This window comes from Ictalurus furcatus, chromosome 26, assembly GCF_023375685.1.
Source record: "Ictalurus furcatus strain D&B chromosome 26, Billie_1.0, whole genome shotgun sequence".
Taxonomy (NCBI): Eukaryota; Metazoa; Chordata; class Actinopteri; order Siluriformes; family Ictaluridae; genus Ictalurus; species Ictalurus furcatus.
In genome coordinates, this window is record NC_071280.1 from 15,777,898 (window position 1) to 15,792,606 (window position 14,709).

The 14,709-nt window shown below is 39.4% G+C and overlaps 1 long non-coding RNA gene across 2 annotated transcripts; it reads left to right on the forward strand.

The window, feature by feature from the left end:
- The first annotated feature begins 1,836 nt into the window (after positions 1-1,836).
- LOC128602378 (uncharacterized) lies at positions 1,837-7,857 on the forward strand. 2 transcript variants are annotated; one of them, XR_008384832.1, is made up of 4 exons: positions 1,837-4,366; positions 4,476-5,467; positions 6,108-6,192; positions 7,468-7,857. It is a non-coding gene; the product is annotated as an uncharacterized LOC128602378 (long non-coding RNA). The 2 variants fall into 2 exon arrangements; XR_008384831.1 differs by having other exon boundaries at positions 1,837-5,467.
- The last annotated feature ends 6,852 nt before the right edge of the window (positions 7,858-14,709 follow it).

Below are 14,709 nucleotides of genomic sequence, written 5' to 3' on the forward strand. Positions count from 1 at the left end.
ATGCTTTTTTTTTTTTTGTTTTATTTAAGTTTAGCACATTCACTGGTGTCAAACTCCCTGGCTTCAAAGCTTGTTAAAGTTAAAATGACACTTCTGGAACAACTAGAGGACATCAATATTGGATGAAATGCCCACAGGGAGGGAGGGAGGGAGGGAGGGAAGGAGGGGGATAGAGAGCGAGAGAGAGAGAGAGAGAGAGAGAGAGAGAGAGAGAGAGGGAAAAGTTGCATGACTGTGTCAAACTAGCCAGTTTTTGGGCTATTCGGAAACTTTTCCTATCATCTTTTTCCTTTAAACATCAAAGGAAGTTGTGGGTGAGTTCATCTTTTCTGCCTAAGTTTTTTGTTGATGGTGTTTTTGTTGAAGATATGCAGAATGTTGTGAGTGAATGAAAAGCCCCTGCTTTGACACAGCACAGGTGCGTTATCATGAAGAGTCAGCAAATATCATGTTACTGAATTCTTTTTCTAGTAGATCCTATAATTACACGGCCTAACCCATTGATCCTTGGCTTTGCTTATAGCATGTTTACTAAGAGAAGGGATAATTACTGCTGTTTTAGCAGCCATTTGTGCTGTTTGGGTGGCCCATTTAGCAGGTTATGTAGTAAAAACGTGCATGCAAATGAACACAGGCACAGACTGCGTAATTAAGATATAGTCGGTGTAATGTAAATTCCTGCTTTGTGCCTGTCTTTCTGTCAGAAAACAACCAGGGGGCTTTGTGGTGGTTTTTTTTCTGTTTGATTTCAGGTGTGTAAAGGCGAAAATGCACACTGAATGACTTGCATATTAATATTCATTCATTATCGTCAATATGTGAAAAGGCAGTTTTTGGGGGTTAAACCTCTTTCACTGACTTGTTGGTCTATTTTCATTTTGACCGTTTCCCACTGTTAGCAGTGGGAATTCATGTCTACCTAAAGAGAGTGATGCAGGAGGCACTTTAGTCTTTTCCCATCAAGCACCAGATGTCCATGGACCTTGTTTTTTGGGCTAAATCTGTTCAGACCGTCATGACCTTTATTTAGCCCAAAAATACTCAGTGAAAATATTTTGATTTGGTCCAAATTTATCCCAAGATGAAAGTCTGTTTTGGAGCACATATAGTGAAATAAGGCGGGCAGAAGTACGTACGTCAGATCAAAGCCGAGAGTGACAGAGATACACTGGGTAATTTATTTGGAATTAATTTTATTCGTTAGTGTTTTTTTGGCAAAGTTGTATTTTCAACGTGATTGTGCTGGTTGAGTTAGTCTGTCAAGCTCTCTCACGATCCCATCTGTTCACTTCTCACTCAAACAGTTCGGCTTTCAAAGCTTCAGTGTTGTTGCTAATACCATCGCTCGCCATTTTCCGCTGACATTCAGCATCATATTAAAGAGAAATCCAATGTGGAGCCGCCAATGCCGTCGCCAAGACGTTCATCATCTTGTAGATCGCTACCTAGCTGAGCTGAGTCTCTGAACACAATTGTGATGTCGAGCTGCATTGCATTCTGGACCTTTGAGCCCAGTTTTTGCCGTCTCCACACTGGATTTCTCCTTAATATGATGCTGAATGTCACTGGAAAATGGCGAGCAAGAAATGTTTTTTTTTTTTTTGTCGAGCTGTCTTAAATTTGAAATTCTTTCTCCTATCCAAAGCTATTGTAAGTGCACTACGCATTAACGACGACACCCTGAGACATCAGTGCGGCTCATGACTGCTAACGTCTCACAGAAATACAAAACAAAAATACACCATCCACCAAGAACTGAGCATGAACATCGCTAAATATCACAAATATTGCAACATAAACACATTTCGGGGTGGATTTGATTCCTTTGATCTTCATTCTCAGCCAGTGGGGTGGTTAAATGAATAAAAACTGAATTAAAAGCCAATGTTTATTGGCCTGGTCATTAGAGAGCCGTATGTCTTTCCTGAGAGGGCACGGAAGTGATTTCAGAACTGCACTGAAAAGAACCAGAGGCCAGAAAGTGAGAGTAGTAAAGAACCGCACATCTTCCTTCTCTTTGTTTTTTCCCTCTTCAATCCATTTATATCAACTGAACACAGATCAAATGCTTACAAAATGGCATTATTAGGGGGGAAATAATAGCATACTGTCTATTTGCACTTAGGTGAAAATGGCCAAAGAATGAACCTATTTGTGCCATTAAGCACCAAAAACCAGAAGTGTGCATATGTAACAAAATTGTCAGGACCTTATTTATTAGCTAATTTGCTGAACATGCTGTGCTAATGTTGCAAGCTAGCGTAGCTCCAGAAGTAGCACTTATGTGCTAAATCATGACAGTTGCTTTCTAATAGCAGCAGAGGATTTGCAGTGGTGCAAAATGTTAATAAATCTGCTCCATTATGTGGTGAAGTGAAACGAAAAATGATTATTAAAGACATACTAGAGTTGTATCATTCTGGCTGATTCTGACTGAGCCACATTCAGGTTTTTCAGCAGTTTTCTCAGTACTTCCAAAAGGAAAACGATCACGACTAATCACAACTTTGAATCTTTTAGCTACAGAGCCTGTGTTTTAAGCTGTCTAGCTAGTTAACTTGGCGAATGTTAGAGGTAAAAGTAGTTCTGATTGCTCTGATATATGTGTACAGGTTTGCCTGCTGTTAAATAAACCACTGAGAATATGATAATGCAGGTTTACTAGCAGCTGGCTAGAAATCCGCTAACTAACAAAGTTAATGTTTGTGATGGACAGGCTCGTGGGTGTTTTGCAAGGCTGTGTTTTGACAGGGTTGTTTACTGTTAAATAAATCTCTCATAGTAAAATACTGCTCATGTCAAACATGTGCTAATTTACTAGCAGTTAGTTATTAGAGAGTATGGAGGACATGTGGTTGGCAGGGTTGCCAGGTCTCACCAAAATTTCCTACCCAGTCTGAAAAACTGCACAACAGGACCTGAAAATATCCCCAAAACATTGGGCATTGTACAACTGAGATGCGTTTGTTGTGATTTTTTTTTTTTTTTTTTATCATTCTTTGCATGTGAAGCAAGTTCTCAATGGTTCAGAGAACACACATTTCTGATTTGCACTATGTCTTTTTTTTATTTTTTATCATCACATAGTCTGGATAATATGCAGTCCATAATCCCCTTTCCCTCACTGAAACTGTGCCATTTTTCTTAAATAGAAACAGTTCTGTATATCGTAGTCACACCGTCTGCACTTACGCTTTCCCTTTGTTTTCCAGAGTCTATAGTTGTGAATATTTATTTGATTTAATTCCAGTTATTTGCTTTAAAACAAGACCTTGGCAACCATTAACTAGCCCAAATGACACAACCTGCAGACTTGCTTTATTTTTGCAGCCTTGTTCCAAAAATGGTGTAAAAAAAACACAACACTGGCAACCCTATATGTCTGTTTACAAATTGTATAAATACTGGTATTTTAATGATGGTATGTTTCTTAGGCATTAAAAACATATTTAGATATTTTAACATGATTCTGCTGCTTTCAAATCATTACTGTTTTATGTTTATTATTGCATACTTTTCTTTTCTGTTGTTGTTGTTGTTGTTTTTTTTTTAAAAAAATCCTCTTTCTATGGATGGGTTGATGTTTTCACGATTCCGTTTTCCTCCTGTCAGTCTCTCATCCATCCTCTGATGAAGATAATTAATCAGAACCAGGCTGCCATATTGCCAGAGTCTCCACAGGACTATAGCTCTGGTTCATTTGGAGGTCACAGCGATGGAGGATCAAAGGCTTTCCGAAAGAAGAGAGAACACTCTTTCCCACTCTCACTTTCATTTTTTTAGGCAGTCAGTCTCTCTCGTTGCTTCTCCATCCCTCTCTCCCTCTCTCTTTGATCTCCGCATTCGTTCTCTGAAAGAAGAGGCAGCAGTCCCTCCCGGCTGTTCCTCTTCTCTTTAGAATGTCGTAAGAAGCTGCACTTGATATCCTCATAAAACGCGACACACACACACACACACACACACACACACACACACACACACACACACACACAAATATACACACACACCCAAACACAACAGAAGCAAAGTCAGGCTCTCTGGGGTTGGCAACCTCCACTTCAGCACTTGTGTGGGAGTCGAGCTGCCTACTTGAAACAATGCAGCAATGGAGAGGGGGAGATGGAAAACGGGATGGAGTGAGAGCATGTGATGGAAAGAGGGAGGGAAAGAGCTAATTATGGCATTGATGTGGGTTGATATGAGTGAAGTGTTCATGTGCCAAAAGTCCAGAATATCACTGGCACAGGGAAGTACACTTAGCATTGTGAACCCTGTGTGAGTTTTACATAAGACATCAAGTGCTGAGGCTTATTTCAGACCTTCCAAATCAGTGCTGGTGGTCTGGCAAAACCCATCAGAAGTTGCCGTGAGTGAGCCAATGAAGGCGAAAAGTTGGTTTTGGCTAAAATTGGGTTTTTCTGCTTGTAACGTACTTCGACACCTCAGTTTACGACTCTGTGGCTGTCTCTCTGCAGAAGCCTTAAAGCAGTGGTCAGCAAACCTCCTGCTTGAGATCTACCTTCATGCAGGTTTCATCTCCAACCAAAATCTCACACGCTTGTTTTAGTTGATCAAGAACTTCTGAAGGCAATGATTAGATGGTCAGGTGGGCACGATTATGGTTGGAGCTAAAGTCTTCAGGAAGAGGGATCTCCAGGAACAGGGTTGGTGATCACTGTCTTAAAGGTTCTTTTATAGAACCCAACAGAGTGCTTTCCTGTCAGAAAGGGTTTCAAGAAGAAGACATTTTTGAAAGCTAAGACCCTATAAATATCCAACGAACACTCCAAGAACCCCACTTTCAACACGTGGAGTGAGAGAAAGAACGACAGAGGAGCAAGGAAGGAAGAAAGTGGGGAAACAAAGGTAGTAAGAAAGAAAGAAAGAGTGGTTGAGAAAAAAAGAGAAAAAAGAACAGAAAGACAAAAACAGAAAGACAGGAGAAAAATACAGAAGGGGAAATGCAAGAACAGAAGAAAAAAAGAGAGAAAGACAGTGTGACTGAAAGAAATGCAGAAAGAACAAAAATAAAGAGAAAGATGAAATATGAATGCAGGGAAACCACAGAGAAAGAAAGAAAGAAAGAAAGTGAGAGAAGGGGGAGCTGAGTGGGGGGGAAACAGAGACAGAGTACAGAAAGACAAAAACAGAAATACAGGGAAAAATAAAAAATACAGAAGGGGAAATGCAAGAAGAGAAGAAAAGAAAGAAAGAAAGAAAGAAAGTGTGACTGAAAGAAAAGCAGAAAGAACAAAAAGAAAGCAAGAAAGTGGGATGAAAAGAGAAAAGAAAGAAAGAAAGAGGGAGAATGAAAAAGGGGGAACTGAATGGGAAAAAGCAGAGAGAGAGTGAGAGAGTGTGAACACAAAGAAAGAAAGAAAGAAAGAAAGAAAGAAGTGAGAGGTCTAGAGAGGGCGTGAGGAAGGAAAGAGAAACTTACAGAAAGAAAGAAGAAAAAAATGAAATGGTAAAAACATCTTCTTCTTCTTCTTCCTCTTATTATTATTATTATTATTATTATTATTTTTGTTTGGCCGTCTTTCCCGTTAGCTTCATGTTACAGTGTGGAGTTCAGGTTCTGTGTGTGTGTGTGTGTGTGTGTGTGTGTGAGTGAGTAAATGGAATTAACATGGATGAAAAAGCTCAAATTGTCCCACATGCTGATATTTAAATATAAAGCTGCTTTGCAAAACTAGCGTGACCTAGGCAAATTAAAATAAATGAATAAGAGCCCGCTGTGTGTGACGCTCACGCTAAGAGTCACTGAAATGAAAGACAACTGCTGGGAAGAGAGAAAGGACGCAGCATCCGAGCTAAAGGGGCTAAACGCTAACATAAAAGCATCCTCTTATCTTTGTCTCCCCTTCCTTTATATACATTTTCTAATCCTGCTCATGCTTGTGTGCTGTTTCTCTCTCTCTCTCTCTCTCTCTCTCTCTCACTCTCTCTCTTTCACTCTCTCTCTCTCTCTCTAATCACCATTTACTCATTTCGACTCTTGTGTAGAATGACGGTTCAATTTCTAATCTGTGAGCTCTCAGAGAAATATGTGTTAATTCTCTATAACTAGCTTGTTGAACCCCCCCCCCCCCCCTCTCTTTCCTAAGAGTGTAGGGAAGCTGTGAAAGGAAAGGGCTTTCAGATGAATGCTCAAGGACACTAAGAACTTAAGGCAGACAAGCGTCTGCAGAGGTAATACACTCAGCCTAATATATGTGCCCTTTCTCAGTCCACAACAGGAGGTAAGATGTCTGTTAAAGACGTTCCAGAGAAAATTTCAAGGTAGATTGCGCAAAATAAATATATAAGTTGATAAGATTTTAGGTGTCCTTGCTAACTGAGTTTATTTTATGGGAGAGAAAAAAAATATAGAGAGAGAAAGAATAATAAAGATGGGTAAAATGAAAATATCAAATTATTATTATTATTATTATTATTATTATTATTATTATTATTATTATTATTATTATTTACCACACACCGCAGTTATTGGATGGCGTACTCTTTCCCCCCTGTCAATCACAGCGACGCTAGCCAATCACGGGCGTCATGTCTGAGGAAAAGAATGAATAGCGCTTTCCTCTGAATATGTTACGCAGCCCTGTGATGCAGCATGAGCAGCGGTTTAACCAAAAAAAAAAAAAAGATGCACTTGCCTGGCTTCATGTGTTTCAGAGGAAGCTCATGTTAGCCTTCGCTCTCCCAAGCTGGTAGAGGTTGTATAATACAGGACTGGTGGGTAGGAATCGGCCAACACTATTTCAGCAAGTACAGCTTGCTGAAGCTGCTTTGCACGACCAGAACATCCTAAACATAACACTCGTATACGGCAGCAACCGATATATACAGAGCATAAGAAAATGTTCCATGATGCTTTTGATTGATTGCTTAATACTATGTAGGTTACTCATTTCAGTATCAATATCGACAAGAAATGAAAAACATGCACTTGTACTCGGTCTAAAAAAAAAAACCAGGTATGGCTACATACGTAATATAGAGCAAGGGATCTGACACAAGATCTCTCCAGATCCTCCAGCGTCCGAGGTCTTCAGCTCATCAGACTTGGGGTCTTTACCAAAGCATGCGTAAAACAAGTACTGCATTTCTGCCTAAGAGCCATCCAAAAACACAAGAAAATGTCTGTTTATTACACAGCTGTAAGTAATAACCATGGATCAATCCTACACAATCTAAATCGGTTTGCTCGTGTATGGTAACACTCATTTGCATAAAGAAACGCCCTTAAATTGCCATATATGGTAAACAAGTTGCCTAAAAATAACAGAGTAGCCAGTTCACATGCTGCCATAAAGTCTAAAAGAATGTAGAAGTAGAGCAAAGCAAAAATGGTTTATTTGCAACTTTTACGAGTGGTTTATCTAATAAATAAATAAAAAAAAATGATTTAAAAAATATATAGAGATTTTTATGTTTTTATACTTGTGTGCATTTGTATTTCCCCAGTTTCATTTAGAAACTCTGCGATGGCATGAAAATCCGTCATGTCTGCTGTCTTCTCCGGCTGCTGGTTTTGGAAATGTAATTTATTGCAGTGTGTGCAATATGAATGAAGCCAAGATGTGTCATTATTCAACTTAGTAGTTTCTAAATGCCAGTACTGTCTTCAGTTTCTCTTTGAAATGTACCCAGAGCTAAAATCCCTAGAATAGAGATCAACTAAAACTTCACTGGACAAACGAAACCGACTGATGATCCACTCCTCACTCTCAGCGTAGCGTTTCCAGTGGTGCTAAAAACTCCTTCCTCTCTCCGCAAAGCTCCATGAGACAAATCTTCAATCAAGGCATAATCCTAATCCATCTTTATAAATGTTTTCTTTTATATGATTTTTACTTCACATTCCGACTGTGTCGTCCGTCTGCATATTGTGAGCATCGAAAACAGTAATTACTCTCTGTTAGATAGGACGTGATGTAGAAGCTCTGATATAGAAGCTCTGAATAGTCAGTATATATAGAATATATATACTTATATATTCAATATATATAGAAGCTCTGATATAGAAGCTCTGAATAGTCAGTTTACCTGCTATTACACTTTTCTACCATTAGAGGTTCTTGCATACGCATGGTCAGGAATGTGCGGAAATATACGCACATCCTCACGCATTAGTAAAACTTGAGAAATCCCATTCAGCGCATCGAAACGTGCGTAGACATGGTTTACACACGAGATGATGCGTACACAAGGTCCAAGAGACCTTCTTTAACATGAGGTGCCAATCATTCTAGAGCTGCCTTTATTTACTATCCATAGGTTGTCACAACATATGGCTCATCCATGCTGCTGTTTTTTTTTTTTTTTTTTTTTTACCCACCGACAATAAACAACGATGACATCAGGTGTAACAATAAAATAATGATGGTGATATTAATGGAGACAGCAGCAATTGCCAAATTGTGAATAAATGAATGATGTATATTGATGGATGATTAAGGTGGAATGTATAAGAATAAGCGAAGATGATAATCAAGGTACGTGCAAAGGTTTGCATCATCTGTAGTCTCTGGGTAGAAAAAGAGAAGTAAAAATACACACCTCTTTTACTATTAATGAAAGAAGAGGAATAAGTTTTTTATTTTTTTTAAATAAATAAATAAATAAACATGGGTGTATCCTGCAACATGTAAATTTGCTACTATAAATCGCTGTCATTAATTGAATCCTAAGGGTGTACAAACTTTTGCCAATGTGTAAGTACAGGTGTACAGCATGCAGAGCTGCACATGAAGGTTTTGAGGCTGTAGCTCTGGGACTAAAAGTTTTAAAACCATGGAAGTTTGAGTTGAAATATAGTAACTCGAAGATAAAACACTTCCAGGAGGTGCTGGTAAGGTCCGTGTAAGTGTAACATTTTATTAAAAAAAAAAAAAAAACATTATGTGTGGAAAAAACAAACAAACAAACAAAGCGCAGAGCAGGAATGTGAACGGTTTAATATTAATTATGTGAAGTTTGCTTAACATTTGACAACAATTGTTGTTTTTTGTTGTTGTTGTTGTTGCTAATGGTTTTTGTGATCATGTCAGAGATTTTCTTGCTGAACACAAATGATATGATATTATGCGGTATGTTATATCAGTCCGTATTGCATGAACGCCTTCAATGCATTTTTTTTTTTCACCTCCATTAGATATGCTTACTTAAGGCGTGGCCAGTCTTTCTCAATGTAACAGTACTCCTTAGCAAGGCTGCTTATATGCCATGTGATCATGTGTCATGTGATCGTGTTATATCTGTAAGACGTGGAGCTAAGATTACCACTAGCTTTCCCTGATTAGCGATGATAGTGATGCAAATGGTATATGTAGACGAACAACTCACAGAACAAATTAATCCAATTGGGGAATAAAGCAATGACAGGACAGGGGTATGGAGACAGGACAAAAACTAAAACAAAAGCCTATGGTGCTCATTGCTAGAGGAACCTTCGCAATATCTTTTGTTCACTTTTCACGCTACAACCTTCGCAATATCTTTTGTACACTTTTCTGGCTATAACCTTCAGGAAAATTTTTGCATCATGCTTTTTTTTTTTTTTTTTTGGCCACAACCTTCACAATATCTTTTGTACTTGCCACAACCTTCAGAATAATTTTTGTACACTTCTCTGGCTACAACCTTCGCAATATCTTTTGTACGCTTATTGGTACCCATGGTGAATATGAAAAAACTAATAAATCCACAAAAATACTCTGCTCTCATGGATATGAAACAATTGCAAACACAACACAGGTTTATAAAAATATCTAAATATTGGTGTAATCTAAACAATTATTAGCACCCCTATGAATTCATATGAGAAAAATATATTTGAAGCATAATCCCATTGATATTTCAAATTTTTCTAGTTCTCCTGGCTGACTAGGAACAGGAAATTGTTCAACCATGACTCCCTGTTTCACAGGGGGATAAGTATGAGGTAACACATAGGCCAAATTCCCTTAGTCATTCATAACAATGGGTAAGACCGAGGACACTAGCTGTGATGTGAAGCAAAAGGTTGTTGAGCGTCACAAAATGGGAAGTGGCTATATGAAAATAGCACAAGTATTGAAAATGCCCATTTCCACCATCAGGGCAATAATGAAGAAGTTCCAGTCAACTGGAGATGTTATGAATCGACCTGGAATTGGACGTGTGTCTATATCGTCTCAAAGCACTGTGAAGAGGACGGTTCGAGTGGACAAAAAATCTCCCAAGGATCACAGCTGGAGAATTGTAGAAGTTAGTTGTGTCTTGGGGTCAGAAAGTCTCCAAAACTACAATCTGAAGTCACCTACATCATCACAAGTTGTTTGGAAGGGTTTCAAGAAAAAAGCCTCTACTCTCATCCAAAAACAAACTCGAGCGTCTTCAGTGTGCCAGACACTACTGGAACTTCAAATGGGATCGGGTTCTATGGTCAGATGAAACCAAAACAGAGCTTTTTGGTAATAAACACCAGAGGTGGTTTTGGAGCACACAGAGAGGTAGCCATATGGAAAAGTCCCTCATGCCCACGGTTAAACATGGAGGTGGATCTTTAATGTTTTGGGGCTGTTTTTCTGCCAGAGGACCTGGACATTTTGTTAGGATACATGGCATCATGGACTCTATCAAATATCAACCGATATTAAATGAAAACCTGACCGCCTCTGCCAGAAAGCAACAAATGGGCCGTGGTTGGATCTTCCAGCAGGACAATGATCCAAAACATCAAAAGCATCACAAAAATGGTTTACTGACCACAAAATCAAGGTCCTGCCATGACCATCCCAGTCCCCTGACGAGAAACCCATAGAAAACCTGTGGGGTGAACTGAAGCTGTTGTACACTTTTCTGGCCCCAACCTTCACAATATCTTTCGTACACGTCTCTGTCCACAACCTTCAGAATATTTAAAAATGACTTTTGCAAAAATGACTGGCTTGCCCTCCCTATGCACTTCTGAATCTTGTCTTTAAAAAGTTTGAAATGAGTTTTTTGTTGAAACAGTTAGGGGTGAGTAAACAACATAATCTCACATGTTTTCTGACAAGCTGTGGGGGGAAAAAAAAATCTCTTGTTTGGTCTGCCATGTCAGTCAAATTTCTTCTTTCTATGAAAGAAGCTGAATTGTAGCACCAGACCCCATTCTTTACATACGATGGCCTAATCTGCTTGAATAGATAAACCCAACCACTATGTTTAAAAAGAAACATGTACAGTATTTATTTTTTAACATTTTTCAGAGAATCCTTTGCAGTGTATTTCGCAGCTTACGGATTCACAGGGAAATATTTTCTACACGGATATTCCTGCAGTCGCTCCATCTTCAAAATCTATATCTATCCATCGCTCCATCTTTGAAAATCTATAGCAGCTATCTTCCTGTAACCAGGTACGCAGTGAGGAATTCAGGCCTATTGGGGGAAAATGCTTAGTTTTTAAGCTATATTTTCTTGATATCATAGTGAAATGGAAAAATGGAAAAATTGCATCTTCACAGCGTTTGTGATTTTTCGATAACGTTCAATGAAAAAAAAAAAAAAAAGGTTTTCATATTTGTTCCTTGCAATGTTTCTAATTCCTGGCTTAACATTAATAAGTAAAAACGTTTGCACATGCACATTTGCTCGAACAGAAATACATGCTCACAGTCAACAGGTTACCAGGGCACACAAAGCCTGTTAAATGCAGCATTGCGTGCTAACTCTCCCTCGAGCCTTTTTTCTGCTGCCGCTGACTATGGAAGATCTTGAAGGGTGGGGGGTGGGGGATATGCTCGTCCTTTTTCCAGGTGTCAGCTGTGACCCAGGGTCTCCCTGAGGAAGGTACCCAGCCCACACACACTCCAGCAACAACACACACACTCATACCCGGTCAACCTACTATCACATAGCTAGCATGATCCTGATCACCTTCAGGCCAAAAGAACTCAATCTAACAAGGCTGCAGGACTCCAAATTTTCCACTAGCCGATCAGGCATGAAGTGCTCGCTCCCCCTCCGGCTCACACCCCAAGCCTTTTGAAGGTTCCGGATGTGTGACATATCTGTTTTCGGCTCACTTGAATGACGGGGAAGTTTGCTAATTAGCGAGAAGCTGTGCAGCAATTCATCACAAGGCTGCCATCACAACAGCTGGCCTATATGACAAGCCGTCAAAACTAAACGGGGAGAGGCGGGGGGAGGGGGTGCTTTGATGTCGCACTGAAGAAGTGGACTGGAATGTATTGTGTTTTTTTTTTTTTTGCCTCATATTTTACATGCAACAAGTTTTTTTTAAAAAAAGAGCCCCGGGATTGAAGTGTACACCAAAAATTAACGTACAAAAAAAAAACTTTTGTTGAAGGGAATTATGGCGTACATACAGTAGCACTTTAAAGCCTCCATTCATCAGGCGAAAGCTAACCTCTCAGGCTTTCTTTTTAAAGCCCTTAATTTTCACAGTGCCTTTTCTGTCAAGACTCTAACGTGGCATGAATAAGCTCCTACCAGCCCATGAATATGCACTGCTATAACATTTCTTTATTTATTCACACACTCGCTCACTTCGCAGACTAGAAATAAAGACGTAACTAACTTTTGTAAAAGAAAATCCTCTCAAAAGCGATAGAGAAAAGCTACTGGTTAAAGTAGTAAATTACACAATAATAAAAAAAAAAGCCTGGCTTTAAATATCACCGTTTCAGAGTAGATATGGCAACTTTCCTTATTGTTAATATATACAAAAAGACTTTTCTTTCAAATGTCTGATATGTTAAGAGGAAGGGACGGGTATGAACCAAACTGTCATCCAGGGACCTGTGGTTAAAAACTATGCAATGGCTGGAAATGCGTTAAACACACTGAATATTTCATCAAGTTGTTGTTAATAGAGTGTCAGCATGAACAGGAAATATCCTTTTAGATTTGTTCTTCAAGCAAGAAATTTCAAGAATTTATTTTTTTTTTTTTTGAACTCCGCCATGGAATCTAGTTCCTGCTTTTTTTTCCTCCTGAGCTGGTAATAAATATGAATGTCAGTGTGAAACATTAAAAAAAAAAAAAAAAAAAAAAGTTCTACTTGTAAATAAATAGGTATGTCGGAGCAGAACACAGGGAAAAAAGTTTCTTGCTTCTTCTACTGCTGCTGTTTCTCAGCTTGTGTGTTGAAGTGGAACACACACACAAAAAATTCCTATTTTCCTTCTTCTCCTTTCTCGTTCTGTTGCTACTTCTGCTTTTTATTTGTAGATGTCTTCTTTTCGCTGGTCTCCTTTTACTTATTCATGTTCTTATTTTTCTTCTGTAAATAAACTATATAAATATGGATGTCAGTGTAGAACACTGAAAATGCCCCCCCCCCCCCCACACTTTCAGGACTGAAAACAGGAACATGTATTTTTCTTCTTCTTCTTCCTCTTCTTCTTCTTCTTCTTCTTCTTCTTCTCTTCTTCTTCTTCATCTTAATTCTTATTTAATGAATGAATTTATCATAAAATAAATCATTATTTCCTTCTATCTACTTCATCATATTCTTATTTTTCTTCATGTTCTTCTCCATCTTGATTTTTATGGCTGTCATGGTGGAAAAATCTTTTCTTCTCCTCCTCCCAGCTCTCTCTCTCTCTCTCCCTCTCTCTCTCTCTCCCTCTCTCTCTCTTTCCCTCTGTGTGTTTACTGTTGGTGTGAATCTCCAGGCCCAGACATTCAATTGTGTTTTGATGTTCCTGTGAAGCTTACAAATGCACTTAGCACTCGGTAGCCACAACATACATTAGGCAGCCCCTTCTCCCTCTCTTCCTCTCTCCCTCTCCCCCTCTCCCCCTCTCCCCTGGCCTTCTTTTCCTTTTCTCATCTCGCCTGCTTTCCACTCAATCGCCCACATCGCCCCGTGTGCACAAGTCACCGATGTGTGCGGGCACATGCACACCGCTCCCGAGGTCACCCGCTACTGAGCGTGTCACGAGTAATTACTGTTATTTATAGAGCAAGGAGGGTTTCTTACTGGGTTTGTTTTTTGAGAGTCTCTTGTGACAGTGTGGAGGGGGGGGAGAGAGAGAGAGCGAGAGAGAGCGAGAGAGAGAGAGAGAGAGAGAGAGGCGGTATAGTAAGTGAGAGAAAGATGGATGTATAGAAAGGCGTCCATCGTGTCACACTTTTGCCGTGTATCATGTAGGTGAATCCACGACTGGGGTGCCATTTGTGTCTCACTAATATTACATCCCTACATCCATACAATATTGGCACCCTTGGTAAATATGAGCAAAGAAGGCTGTGAAAAATTGTCTTTATTGTTTAACCTTTGTTAAAAATATTCACGAAAATGCTCTGCTCTCATGGATAACAGACAGTTGCAAACAAAACACAGGTTTATAAAAATGATCTTTGTTAAATATGGGTTTGCAACGATAATTGGCACACTTTTAGTCAGTACTTTGTGCTACCTCCCTTTGCCAAGATAACAGCTCTGAGTCTTCTCCTATAATACCTGATGAGGTTGGAGAACACATGGCAAGGGATCTGAGACCGTTCCTCCGTACAGAATCTCTCCAGATCCTTCACATTTTCGAGGTCCACGCTGGTGGACTCTCCTCTCCAGTTCACCCCACAGGTTTTCTATGGGTTTCTCGTCAGGGGACTGGGAGGGTCATTACAGGACCTTGATTTTGTGGTCAAAAGTACATTGAAGTGTACACCAAAAAGTAATGTACAAAAATATCTTTTGTTGAAGGGATCT